Below are 14821 nucleotides of genomic sequence, written 5' to 3'. Positions count from 1 at the left end.
CTTTTGTTTTCCCCCCTTCTCACTACTGCACTTGACTAGTCTTTTGTACAGCTGCCCCCCCTTCTAGGTGTTAGATATGTTGCTCTTGTTTTTATCTTAATGTGAAAAATTTGAAAGTTAACACTATCTTATCACTGAGATAAGAGGTGGAAATACAAAAAAGAATTTTAGAATAGCCCTTTCTCTGAAGAAGCTGACAATAAATTTGGGGAAACCCATCACAGAATCCTCCTCTTCCCCGACACACACATATAGATATAGTAAAGATAGTATATATTCTAAGAGGGCAAGGAAAGGAAATGGGGTAATGGGGTGGGGGTGGGGTGAATAAGAATTTTATTCTTCCCACATTTTAGCGGAGTGGGGTTTTATTTAATTTTTACATTCTTTAAATCATTTGCAAAAAAGAGGAAATCGTCTTTAAAGATATGTAAGGATTTTTCAGTGTTTTGAATATCAACAGGATGAGAGATTAATATTTGATAATAGTCACAACACTTAATAGACAAAATTAAGAGACATTTCAAAGTCAACAATACTGTTAAGTTCTGAAGATAGAGATATGAACATTCTCAAAACATGTTGGGAGAGGAAAAACCAAGTCCAAGAGTCTGGAAATAGAGAAGAGAATGGGAGAAGGGCAGAATATATTGTGGGACTCCTGGGTGGGGCCTTGGAGCCACTTTCTCATCTTGGTTCTGCCTTTACTCTCTCGTGTAACCTTGAGAAAGCCATTCAGCCCTCTTCTTCCATCTGAAACTGGGGGTCATAACAGTGATCTTCCTAGCCCTTTGCTAGATGGAAATGTAAATTCCTAACAGCATCGGAAGCAAGGCATAGCACTGGGTAACTGTCACAGATGTGTGCATAATAAAGGAGACTATTTGGTTTGTCCTTATAGGTGCAGGCGACCCAAGGTGCGTTGAGAACACGTTGGATTTCTCTGGCGCTTCCACTAGAACCATCTTGTTTAGTTGACCTCACAGAGAGGTAAGGCGGTGTTAGGAGTACCACCGTCAGGAAGCCAGGGTTCCCTGTGTGGGTTCTCAATCTGGATCCTGTGCCCTTTGTTGTGCACCCGACTGCTTAGCCCTCTGTAATGGGCATACCCTTAGAAGGCGAACCGCCTTAATCACAGTGGACTGTTCAAGCCAATTGATGATGCTATGATCACACACCAGCAGTTGACACACGACTGTTGTATCTGAGGAATAATGATAATAAGCGATCTTGCAAGAGAATAACAGCCGATGGCCACAGTCAATGTTCTGTATGTGCCAAAGAAAACCCTTACGTTTGTTTTGTATTTTATAAGGTGCAAGGTATCTTCAAATATTATTTGTTTTATTTAATATTCTTTGCAACCCAGTCAGGAGAGATGGCAGACATTATCATTTTACAAATGAGGAAACTGAATTTCTGAGAGGTCACACGGGCAGCTCAAGGTCAGCCAGAGTTCATAGTTCATGACTTGCAGGACCAGAAAAATCCTATCTTTCTTCTTCAAGAGTTCTCCCTGCCACCGCATGATGAAAAACGGACAACAAAACAATGGCAATAAATCCATGAAACCAACTGCTGTGGTGTCCTGGTCAATAGAAGCACTGCAAAAAAATGAAAAATTAAAAAAAAAGATAGGTAGATACATGGACAGATAATAAATGAGAAACGGACAACAAAACAATGGCAATAAATCCATGAAACCAATTGCTGTGGTGTCCTGGTCAATAGAAGCACTGCAAAAAAATGAAAAATTAAAAAAAAGATAGGTAGATACATGGACAGATAATAAATGAGACAGACGGACAAGGAGAGAGGGAGAGAGGTAAGTACTTGATGGAATAGTGTGACATGGACATGAAGAAGCTAAGAAACTTGAGAGCAGAGTCAGTTTCTCCGACCTTAGGAAGCTCTCATTCCACAGGTGAGGGGACTCCACAATCCCATCAGTCTTGATGACATATGTATCCTGTCTCCAGAAGATTCCTAACCATGTGATAATAACTGCAAAGCAATAATGAATGGCCGACGAAACAATGAGGCCAGCCTAGATTCATACAATAACTCGAGAAAGGAAAGAGTTTGGGGTTAGTTCTTTCGTAAGACTTGTGCGACTAAGATAGGGTAGCCAGATAAAATACAAGATGCCTAGTCAAATTTGAATTTCAGATAACAAGTCTTAGTATATAAGTATACCCCCAGTATTGCAAGGTATACCCTGCTATCATTGCAGACACCACAGTTTGAAGCCAAAATATCCTTGATTTTGCAAAAGCCCGCATTTCCGCCCCCGCCAATACCCAAATCTTTACGTTTTATTAGAAAAGCAAAGCTTAGTGGACCCAGGGCTTAAGCCAGTACAATGAACCTCTTGCTCTCTCTCCTTCACACCTCAGGCACCCAAACCTCTGGCTCTCCTTTTTCTCAAGGAACAATCCAGAGACAAGGGGACCTCTTTTCCGGCGTCCTCCCTGCAGACTCATGAACGGGGCATCTGTTGCGGTCCATTAGTCATCCTCGCCGGCAGACGGGCGTGCACAGTGCATCTTATGGTGTGTTTAAGAAACGGACTTAGTATTTGGCTGTCCTGTAAGATATAAAAAACAAAGAGAAAAAGAAAATCTTTTAAGACTAATTCTCTATTTCCCTCAGGCGGTATAAAAGGCTAGTCAAGTGAAGCAGTGGGAGTGGAGAAGGAACAAAGAAATCTGTAACTGGCTGTGATCAATTAATTGTAAACACCACTGCACGCGGACCAGCCAACACAGTTGAATCCACCGCTGCTTATATAAAGCTCTAGAATTCCACCTCTTCTTCGCTTATGGTGATTACCTATAGATTTGGGGGGGGGTCTTTTTAAACGTACAAACATACACCTCATATATCAACCGTATATTTAAAACATAAAACCATTAAGCATATGAACTTCGTCAAGAAAGGAGGCTTTTCCTCTTCAGTGGAATGCAAACAGCTCCGGGCGGCCCTGCTAGAGCATTGTGGGTGATTTGCATGCAAAACGAGCCGCGGCCAAGGCGCCGAACCGCGAAGGTGGGTCCTGGCGGGTCTGTGAAGCGTGGGGAGTCCCCTGGTTTGTCTTAAGTCTCAAAGGGCCGGGGCATTTGCGTGGGGCGGCCTCGCGCGGGCAGGTTCAGCTTCCCGGACCCCACGCCCCGCGTCTCGGGCTGGGATACAGGGAAATCGCCCGGGACGCACTGCGGGGCTTCACCCTCCCGAGCCGGGGTCTTCGGCCAGGAAGCCGAGCCGCCCCGGGCTCCCGACCTCCTGCCCGGGCGGCGGGGAGGTCCCGGCGCGCTGCGCCCCGCAGTCTCCGTGGTCGTTGCCTCCTGTTCTCCGCAAGCGCTTTTGTTTTTAGGAGAAATGGGGACTGTCTGCTCTCCGGGAGGGAGATGGGGGGGGTCCCTGTCCTCACAGAAGGGGAAACAGTGAATTTCGTCCCTGGCGGCTAAAACAAAAAATGTGTTTAATTAGCAGTGAGTTTTAAAAAATGATGCCTGGGAGAAATAAGGCGCATGGTAACTGGGGGCAGGAGACCGGGGCTGGGAACTTGCCTGGCTTTTCTCCCGCAGAGCGGCCCCAGGGTCCTGGACCTCCAGCGCCGCACCACTGGCTGCACGGTCTTTTCAAAGTGCAAGTCCTTTTCCCCGTAGCTTTGAGGAGGGCGGGAGGGGGGTCTTGTCGTACAGAAGCGAACAGTGAGAGCTGGGCGCGCAGGGCAGCTTTGGGGCAAGTCACCACTGTCAGGTTCAGTATCAGGGACCAACTACTGGACCCCCGGAGCAGGTCATTTTGAACGCTTCTCTCTGTTCGTCAAAATTATTTTCAGTAATACTCATGTAATAATCAGTAATAATCACTGTTTCCTCTATTCGTCCTTTAGTTGTAAAACAAGCAATTAACAATTTGAAAAAAGGAAGAAATGTCCATTTTAAAGATTTTGCCAAATTCAGTAAGATAAGTTCATGTATGAATTAAGATTTGCACTTACCAAATACAAATATTATGCGGTGCGGTTCCCGCTGTGTCCCTGCTTTAAATAGTGTGTTTAAAATTTTATATTAAACAAATTCAAATTTAAAACCAATTTAAATCAATTTATTTGAAATTAAACTTTAAAATTTATTTAAATTAATTTAATTTTCAATTAAACTTTACATAAATGAAAATTCCAAGTGGTGACATACAATGAAGTAACTCAAGTAATGCACTTTTTTCTGAAGAATCACTGTTCTCTGGTGTTTTGGGTTTTCTTCCCCCTTTTTAAAATAGACTTTATTTTTAAGGCAGTTTTAAGTTCACAGCAAAATTGAGCAGTATATACAGAGATTTCCCATGGACTGGCTGCGACCACATAGGTACAGCCTCCCAACACTATCAACATCCTGAACCAGAGTGATACGTTTGTTACAACCCACAAATTTACACATCATTATCACCCAAAGTCCATAGTTTGCATTAGGGTTCACTCTTGGTGTTGTATGTTCCATGGGTTGGGATAAATGTTAAATGACATGTATCAATCATTATAATATACAGAGTCGTTTCACTGCCCTAAAAATCGTCTGTGCTCCAGTATCCATCCCTCCCTCCCGCCTAACTCCTGGCAACCAGTGATCCTTTTACTGTACATAGACTTGCCTTTCCAGAATGACGTATAATTGGAATTATACAGCATATAGGCTTTCACATTGGCTTCTCTCCCTTAGTAATATGCCTTTAAGTTTCTTCCATGGCTTTTCATGGCTTGATAGCTTATTTCTTTTTAGTGCTGACTAATATTTCATTGTTTGAATATGCCACAGTTTATCCATTTACCTACAGAGGGACATTTTCCAAGTTTTGACAATTATGAATAAAGCTGCTATAAACATCTGTGTGCAGGTTTTTGTGTGGACATAAGTTTTCAGCTCCTTTGGATAAATACCGAGGAGCATGATGTTGGATCACATAGTTAGAGTATGTTTATTTTTGTAAGAAATTGCCAAAAAAAAAAAAAAAGAAAAAAGTAATCGCCAAACTCTTCCAAAGTTGATGTACCATTTTGCATTCCCACCAGCAGTAAATGAGAATTCCTGTTGCTTCACATCCTCACCAGCATTTGGTATTGTCAGTGTTTTGGATTTGGACCATTCTAACAGGTGTGTAGTAGTGCCTTGCTGTTTTAATTTGCAATTCTCTAATGACGTATGATGTTGAGCATCTTTTCATATATGCTTATTTGCCATGTGTATATCTTCTTTGGTGAGGTGTCTGTTTGGGTCTTTTCCCATTTAAAAATTGAATTGTTTGCTTATTGTTGGACTTTAAGAGTTGGACTTTGGATAGCAGTCCTTTATCAGATGAATGTCTTTTGCAAATATTTTCTCCTAGCCTATGGCTGGTCTCCTCATTCTCTTGATAGTGTCTTTCCCAGAGCAGAAGTTTTTAATTTTAATGAAGTCCAGCTTATCAATGATTTGTTTCATGGATCATGCCTTTGATGTTGTGTCTAAAAAGTCATCACCATCCTTAAGGTCACCTAGATTTTCTTCCTGTCTTATCCTCTAGGAGTTTTATAGTTTTGCATTTTGCATTTAGGTCTATGATCCTTTCTTTAAAAAATTGAAGTGTAGTTGATTTACAATGTTGTGTTAGTTTCTGGTATACAGCAAAATGATTCATACATATATTAGATTATTTTCCATTATTTATTACAAGGTATTGAATATAGTTCCCTGTGCTATACAGTAGGACCTTGTTGTTTATCTATTTTATATATAGTACTATGTATCTGCTAATCCCAAACTCCTTATTTATCCCTCACCCCACTTTCCCCTTTGGTAACCGTAAGTTTGTTTTCTGTGTCTGTGAGTCTGTTTCTGTTTTGTAAATAGTTCATTTGTATCAGCTTTTTTAGGCTCCACATATAAGTGATGTCATATGATATTTGTCTTTCTCTGTCTTACTTCACTTAGTATGATCATCTCTAGGTCCATCTAGGATCCATTTATTATTATTATTTTTTTTTCGGTACGCGGGCCTCTCACTGTTGTGGTCTCTCCCGTTGCGGAGCACAGGCTCAGCGGCCATGGCTCACAGGCCCAGGCGCTCCGCTGCATGTGGCATCTTCCTGAACCGGGGCACGAACCCGTGTGCCCTGCATCGGCAGGCGGCCTCTCAACCACTGCACTACGAGGGAAGCCTGAAACTGCACTTTAAATTGTGAAATGTAATTTGCTCTGAGGGCCATCTCCTGGATACACCGGTAGCCACCTATGTGTAATTGAGACCCTCACAAAAACACCTTCTCCCTAACAATTTAATCACAAGGCAGCAGTCAACATATTGTGACTGTTGGCAATCAATCAACTGCTTTAGAACCTTATTTTCCTCAAATGTAAAAGGAGGAATTGGTCTAGAGCCCTCTAAAATGCATCTCTAAAGTTATGTGATTCCGATATGATTTAAAAGTCTTCATTATGGCTTTATTGACATATTCACACACCATAAAATTCATCCTTTTAACGTGTACAATTCAGGCCATTGTAGTGTATTCATGGAGTTACGCAACATCACCACTACCTAATTTTAGAACATCGTCATTATCCACCCTCCCCCCCCAAAAAACCCCATATTTACTAGTGGTCACTCCCCCTACTCCCTGGCAACCATGAATCTACTGTCTCTATAGATTTGCCTATTCTGAACATTCATATAAACGTAATCATACAATATATAGGCTTTTGTGTCTGGCTTCTTTCACTGTTTTCAAGGTTCTGCCATGCTGTGTCAGGCATCGGCAATCCATTCCTTTCTGTGGCAGAATGATATTCCACTGTATGGACATACCGCATTTCGTTTCTGTATTCAGCGGTTGATGGACATTTGGGTTTTACTGCTACACTAATACCGCTGTGAACACTTATGTAGAAGTTTCCAGTGTGAATTTAAGTGGTTCTTTATTTTGGCAGACCTTGACATGCTATGTGGGTCAGTAGGTTGCAGGAGATAAAAGATTCTCCACGTCTGCTCTTCAAAATAAGAGGATAGCCCAGGGGGAGGCATAGACTGAAATACTGATACCTATTTGTTGAGTGATTGAAGACAAAGATGTAGTGCAAAAGAATCAAATGATGGTAAATGGTCAGACTGCCCTCCTCAGGTGTGGATGATCCAAATAGATTCCATACCAGATGGGTAAATCATTAAATCTTAATAACCCATGAGTACCATGAATGGAAAAAAGGAAGAGAGAATGAGGAAAGTGTTCAGAAAAACTCTCTGTTGCATGCACAATTTATGGGAGATCCAGAGCCTCATAGTATAACTCCTGGAGCATCTCAGTATAGTCTATACTATAGTCTCTGTATGAATGGCACCCCCTGGAGTTGTGCAGTGCACAGCCTGCCCAGCCATACACTGTGGCCATGGGGCAGGTCATCCTGGAAAGGCTCGCATTCTCAACAGGCTCGCCCTGTTTGCCACGCCTGCACAGCAAGAACCTAAAAAGCATAGGGCCAATACCAAGGATTACATTTTGTATTTTAATTAAAATATGACTTCCCTGAAGTCTGATTTCTTTCATAGCCTATGTACCTTTGCTACTTTGCATAGTGTAATCTAACCTTGCTCTGAAATGACATCTTCCCTTCCTCACTTTCAGATTTTCAACCAAGACAATATTGTATATATGTATATGCATGTGTATATATTTTCCAATAAGAATGTATAATATAATATAGAATGTTATAATAAATTATATAGAATATAAGATATAATATGAAACATATAACAAAATAATTCTATGTAATATATTATACTTACCTATAAATGTATAAATATTTAAATATATTTATGAATATATTAGTATATATTAGATATTATATGTACTATACTACATAATAATTAGAATCTAATATATTCTAGTAAGAAGCAAGATGTAATTACTTTAATTAATCGTACTCATAAGCTCACCTTAGTGCTACAAGGAAAGAATGATCATTTACTTCAAGGGTACATTGTACATATTCCTGTCCGATAGGAAGAAATCACTAAGTACAGCATGAAACTAATCTTTCTGCAAGTTCATTTAAAAAATTCAAATATTGTAATTAGAACATTGCCCAGGGATCCAATTTAAACTTAATGACACTTGCTAGCAGGCTCTGATGTTTTAACTGAGGTGATAATTACGCTACAGATGATTGATGTGCTAATTAGCTGCTACCTGTGTCACATCTGATAGCACTAAACAAACCAAACAAACCTTCCTCAACAACCCACAGCCTCATCACCCCAGGTCACGGAAACTTGCCATGATCTGCGTCATGAGGATATTTATTCAAAGTGCAATACAGACTTACTGGCAAGACGCAAGAGCAAGCTGTGCACAGGAAAGGAGAAAGAGCGTGGAAGAGGTGTCTGCAGCATCAAACAGAGAGGGTGTGGGTGGGAGGTGCTGTGTGTGCGCAGACGTGGGTTGTTATCACCAAGGGAAGTCAGGCCGCCAGAGCGATGCAAGGTTTGAAATATAAACAGCATTCAGAAACGTGCCCACTCGATTTTCCACCGGAGAGGACAGTATGGAAAGGGAGAGGAAGAAAGAGTAACTTTCCCATGGAGAAAACTGACAAACCCGACCTCCATCAGGTGATCAAGGTTAAATCAACAGTGATAAGTCATAGTGACAGTACGTGACCGTGATACAATATAATGATGGCACATCACTTCGGAGGTCTTTCTCCAAAAACTCGTAACCCTGATCTAATTATGAGAAAAAAATCAGACAAATCCCAATGAAGGGACATTCTACAAAACACCTGCTCAGCAATCCTCAAATCTGTTGAGATCATCAAAAACAGGGATACTGAGAAACTGTTACAGACAAGGGGAGCCTAAGGAGACATGACGACTACATGTAATGGGGTGTCCTGGATGGAACCCCGGACCAGAAGAAGAGTGTTAGGGGAAAACTGAGTAATGTAGGAGCTTTAGTCAATAAGACTGTATCAATATTGGTTCACTAATTGTGACACCTGTACCCTACCAATGTAAGATGTTAATAATAGGGGACCCTGGGTGCAGCGTATCTGGAAACTCTCTGTACTATATTCACAGTAGGTCTGTAAATCTCAAACTGTTCTAAAAAGTTCATCTCTTTATTTAAAACAAACAAACAAAAAAAAAAACAGGTCCACTCAAAGTTGACCACTTTCGGTATGTGCATATCACACAAGTCATCCTCTTGCAGTTAAGAAACCAAGGCATTCTGAGTAAGGGATTTGCTCAGAGTTTCAACCAGAGCAGAGACAATAAAGCTCGCTGTCCGCGGGGTCCTGGCTGCAAAGCTGGTTTCCTTGAAAAAGCCAGCCGTTCGCCATGCATGTGACATTGACACTGATCTTCCGTCTGTCAACTGTATTCTAGTTATGGATGTCAGGGGTACCTAGGGGTAACAGTGAGGTGTCTTCTAAACTCTTGGAAGGAGGGAAGTCAGAGAAAATCACCCAATTAGAAATTAACCCATCAATTAGCATAAACTAAGGAACTATCTTATAGTATGATGGAAAAATTGGAGTGTCAACTTAGGGCAGCAGAACCAGGCTGTGGTTATAATGAGCTGAGTGGAATCTTGTGTGCCTCTGTCCTCTTCCTTGTTTGGGGAAAGACTGTGATTGGATTGGAGCCTAACAGAGGAGCCCAGAGTGGGAAGTGAATCTCCAAGAGCTGACCAGCAGAGGGTGCCTGGCCACCAGACCTCTGTATTTGTCATTCAGCAACTTTACCTTGCTTGGGGCTCCTGGCTCCCCGTTATGGGTTGAAATGTGTCCCCCCACCCCAAATAATATGTTGAAGTCCTAACCCCAGTACCTGTGAATGTGACCTTATTTGCAAACAGGGTCATTGCAGATGTAATTAGTCCAGTTAAGATGAGGTCGAACTGGAGTTGGGTTGCCCCCTAATCCAATATGACTGGTGTCCTGATAAGAAGTGGGGACAACACCATATGAAGACCAGACACACACGGGGCAACCACCATGCAATGACAGGCAGAGACTGGAGAGGGGCAGCTGCAGGCAGGGAAGGCCAAGGTCAACTGACCAACCAGCACCAGAAGCCAGGAAGAGGCGAGGAAGGACCCTCCTCTATGGGACTTATCGGGAGCCCAGCCCTGCTGACATCTGCTGGACTTCCAGTCTCCAGAACTTTGAGACAGTAAACTTCTGTTGTTTCAGTCCACCCCGTGTGTGGCACTTTGATGGCAGCCCTAGGAGACTAGCACACTCACCACGAGTGCATCATTTTGGTGTTGCTGTGATAGTTAATGGCGTTCTGGTCCGAGTGACCTCTGGAGCTCCCATGGTTGATGGAACTCTTGGCACTCTGGCTCACATGCCCGTCTCAGGGAGCACCGTTATTGCTTTCCTCTCCGGGGACTGACAAAAATGTTCCTGAACCTATGAGGATGAAAAAGAGTACTGGGCTGTGGTTAAGTCCAGAGGAGAGCCTGAGTTTTTCCGCCAACACGGCAACCTCACCAGTGCTTTCACTCAGCCCCAGCCAGGAGTAACGTGCCAAGAAAAGAAAACAACAAGAAAGATGCCAAAGACTTTGAGCTTGATTGTGCATGATGTTTTTGTTTGTTTTTACTTAAAACAAACAAACACCTTTCCAGGTTTTTTTTTTTTTTCTATAGTGTATGTGTATTGTTTTTGTAATCAGAAAACTCCCACAAATCTCTTATTTCTTGGTGGGAGGTATGTTTCAAGTGTATTTCCCTTGCATTTGTAGTGAAGTGGTCCCTGACTCCATGGGTCCCCCACTTACCCCCCACCTGTGTGCGTCCTCAACCTCCCCCCACCCGTGCCACCAGCAGACACGCATGGTCTTCCCCACCTTGAAAAATGACGATCGTCTTGGGTCCTCCCAACTCCACAGGCTGATTCCTAAATCCCTCCACTCACCGCCTAACCTCTGACACTTGGAGATAGGCCACACTAGGAATTTCAAGCAGAAGGATTTTAGCCGAGGGAGCTGGGAAGGTCTGGACAGCACAGGAAGGGAGTGGGACCACTGCTGCCCTCAGGTTCACGGCCATAGTCGTGATCCAGAAAGCCAGGGATGCCAAGCTACCTAGAGGTCAGGGCATGGCTGCTCAAAGCACAGCCGTCCAACTTGGTGTTTGCTCCCCCCATTGCAGGAGGAAAAGAGCTTCTACCTCCTGTATGATTTCCAGATCCCATTCCAGTCCATCTCAGGCAGAAAACAAACTATACGTGGACCACTGCTGGTACCGGAGGCTGGGAAGTGCGCTTTCCAGGTGTCCAGCCTCGGTGGTACTGGAGTGAGATAGAAGAGGGATGGAAATGTGCACTGACTGTCCGTCACTAGATAAAATCCAGGACAGATTCCCTCCTTAACTTTCTCCAAACCTCCTTCCTCTCTCCAGGGTCTCCAGTTCCTTGTCTTGACAAATCCAATGGCTGTCTCAGTTCTTACTCTCCGTAACCCAACCCAATGGCGTGGCACCTTTAGCCGGGACTCCCTCCTCACTCTCCCTGGCTCTGGGCTGCCTGCCTTAACTCCCCCTCTATCCTTTCCTATTCCCTCCTCCAGCCCTTTGAGTATCTGTCTCTCCCTTTACAAATCTCTTCACGTCCTTCTCTTCATATTCCCGGCTTCAGCCATGCCCGCCTGCGATGCCTGGATATTCACACACAGACGTCTCACTCTGACCTCAAACAACCTTCCCGGCACCCACCCCATCATCCTGATCTTCTCTCCTCAGAACTGTCTCCCTCATCCAGCTGCCCTGTTTTTAGCCAAGGAATGACCATTCTCTCTGCCCCTGGTTTGAACCTTTAGAGTTCATGTTTCCCACACCCTGCCAATCACTTGCAGTGTCTGAATTGTTCTTCAAAACGTGTGTCCTTTATTCCTCATTTCTAATCATGTTCAGCTTGTTCTCTCTCTCTCATTAAATTGTAGCAACAGATCCTTTCGGATCTTTGTGACTCTTGTTTATTTATCCCCTGCCCTCACCTTGAGTCTGTCCTGACATCTGCTGCCTTTTCAATATCTTTTTTTTTTTAGTTGAAGTATGGTTGACTTACCATGTTGTGTTGTCTTCTGCCGTACAGCAAAGGGATTCAGTTATTACATACATATATACATATTCTTTCTCATACTCTTTTCCATTGTGGTTTATCATAGGTGTTGAATATAGTTCGCTGTGCTATACAGTAGCACCTTGTTGTTTGTCCATCCTACATATAAAAGCTGACATCTGCTAACCCTGACCTTCCACTCCATCCCTCCCCTGACCCCCTCCCCCTTGGCAGCCACAAGTCTGTTCTCTACGCCCGTGAGTCTGTTTCTGTTTCGTAGATAGGTTTATCTGTGTCATATTTTAGATTCCACATATAAGTGATATCATATGGTATTTGTCCTCTTTCTGACTTACTTCACTTAGTATGATAAACTCTAGTTGCATCCATGTTGCTGCAAATGGCATTAGTTTGTTCTTTTTTATGGCCGAGTAGTATTCCATTGTTTATATGTATCACATCTTCTTTATCCATCATCTGTTGATGGACTTTTAGGTTGTTTCCATGACTTCACGATTGTGAACAGCGCTGCTATGAACACAGGGGTGCGTGTATCTTTTTGGATTAGAGTTTTGTCTGGCTATATGCCCAGGAGTGGGATTACTGGATCATAGGGTAATTCTATTTTTAGTTTTCTGAGGAACTTCCATACTGTTCTCCATAGTGGCTGCACCAACTTACATTCCCACCCACAGTGTAGGAGGGTTCGGTTTTCTCCACATCCTCTCCTCTGTTACCGTTTCTAATATTCCTTCAGCACCATTTCACCAGATAACACCTCAATCGGAAATTAACAATGCTCTCTGAATGCCATAATTTATGCCCTTCTGCCCGATTTTAAGGTCCTCCAGAATCTGGACCCATTCTACCTTTCCCACATTTATAGTAGATTTTTAAATGCATGGTTTATAATTATGCTACAAAAAAAAACCCAAAGCAAACCAACCAACAACCCAACCAACCAACTCTCACCGATCAGCTCTGGAGAATGCTTGCGAACAAACTCATTATTTTCAAAACTGTAGACAGAGGAAAAGACTCAAACATTTATCCTTCTCTTACACAACACGCTGCACGTCGGAGTAACTCATAGTTGCTGAAGGAAAGTTTCTCTTCGTAGAGTCATGCCAACTCACAGAAGAGAAGGGAAGATTGAGTTAAAACCGCACCGTTGTGCGACCTTGGATGAATCAATGGATCTGGGCAACACCTACAACATGTGCTTCTTTACAGACGTTCACAACACCAGGAATGCCTCCCCAATCCGGCTTGAATCTGATCAAGACTCCAGACTTCACTATCCATTTACAGGAGATACAGAACAAGGAACTCTGTAAACTACATCCCAGGGAGGCAATCTGGGAAATCCAACCTGTGCAAACTCTGAAGTCAAATGACCCAGTTTCCTCAACAAGTAAATTGCGTAAGACGGAAAGAGGAGAAGCCTACAGATTAAAAGAGAATTAAGAGGGACTTCCCTGGTGGCGCAGTGGTTAAGAATCCGCCTGTCAATGCAGGGCACACGGGTTTTAGCCCTGGTCCGGGAAGATCCCACATGCCACGGAGCAACTAAGCTCGTGTGCTGCAACTACTGAGCCTACACTCTAGAGCCCGCAAGCCACAACGACTGAGCCCACGTGCCACAACTACTGAAGCTCGCATGCCTAGAGCCCGTGCCCCACAACAAGAGAAGCCACTACAATGAGAAGCCCACGCACCACAACGAAGAGTAGCCCCTGCTCGCCGCAACTAGAGAAAGCCCACACGCGGCAATGAAGACCCAACGCAGCCAAAAATAAATAAATAAATTTATTTAAAAAAAAAAAAAAGAGAGAATTAAGAGACAGAAGGTAGATTAGTGGTTGCCGGGGACCGAGGTGGGAGGGGAAAATGGGAGTGTTTGTTGATGGGTATGGGGTGAAGAGAATGTTCTGGTATTTGATAGCAGCGATGGTTGCATAACCTTGTGAATATGCTGTAAAGGACTCAATCGTGTACTTTAGAAAGTTGAATCTTATGTGAGTTACATCTTAATTAAAAAAATTTTTACAGAGAATTAAGAGACATGCTAACCCATTATGGTGTATGGATCTTATTTGGATCCAAATTCAAAATACAAGCTGGAAAAAATTATGAGACAGGAAAATACCAAGGCTGCATATTTGATGACATTAAGGAATTATTGTTAAATTTTTAGGTAAGTGATAGTATTTGTTTTTTTTGTTTGTTTGTTTGTTCTTGCGGTACGCGGGCCTCTCACTGTTGTGGCCTCTCCCGTTGCGGAGCACAGGCTCCGGACGCGCAGGCTCAGCGGCCATGGCTCACGGGCTCAGCCGCTCCGCGGCATGTGGGATCCTCCCGGACCGGGGCACGAACCTGTGTCCCCTGACATTGGCAGGCGGACTCTCAACCACTGCGCCACCAGGGAAGCCCGGGGATTATATTTTTAAAAAGAGTTTTCAAAGGAGTTATTTTCCTTTGTAATTTTATGTTGAAATATTTGCAGTTGAAGAAAATATGATGTCTGGGATTTACTTCAAAATAATCTGAGGAGGGAATGGATGAAACAGGAATGGATGAAATCCTGGGACTGATGAATGGATGGAACAGGATTGGTCTGCTGTGTGGCAGGGCTAGGGGCTGGTCGCTGCTACACAGAGTCAATCAAATGTTCTTCAGGCTACTGTCTCAGGATCTTTTTTAGTGGTGACCATGAT

This window comes from Monodon monoceros, unplaced genomic scaffold (genome assembly GCF_005190385.1).
Source record: "Monodon monoceros isolate NGI ecotype Baffin Bay Population unplaced genomic scaffold, NGI_Narwhal_1 Super_Scaffold_2, whole genome shotgun sequence".
In the NCBI taxonomy this organism is placed as follows: domain Eukaryota; kingdom Metazoa; phylum Chordata; class Mammalia; order Artiodactyla; family Monodontidae; genus Monodon; species Monodon monoceros.
The sequence above is the reverse complement of the archived record's forward strand: the minus strand, read 5'-3'. Positions refer to the sequence as shown.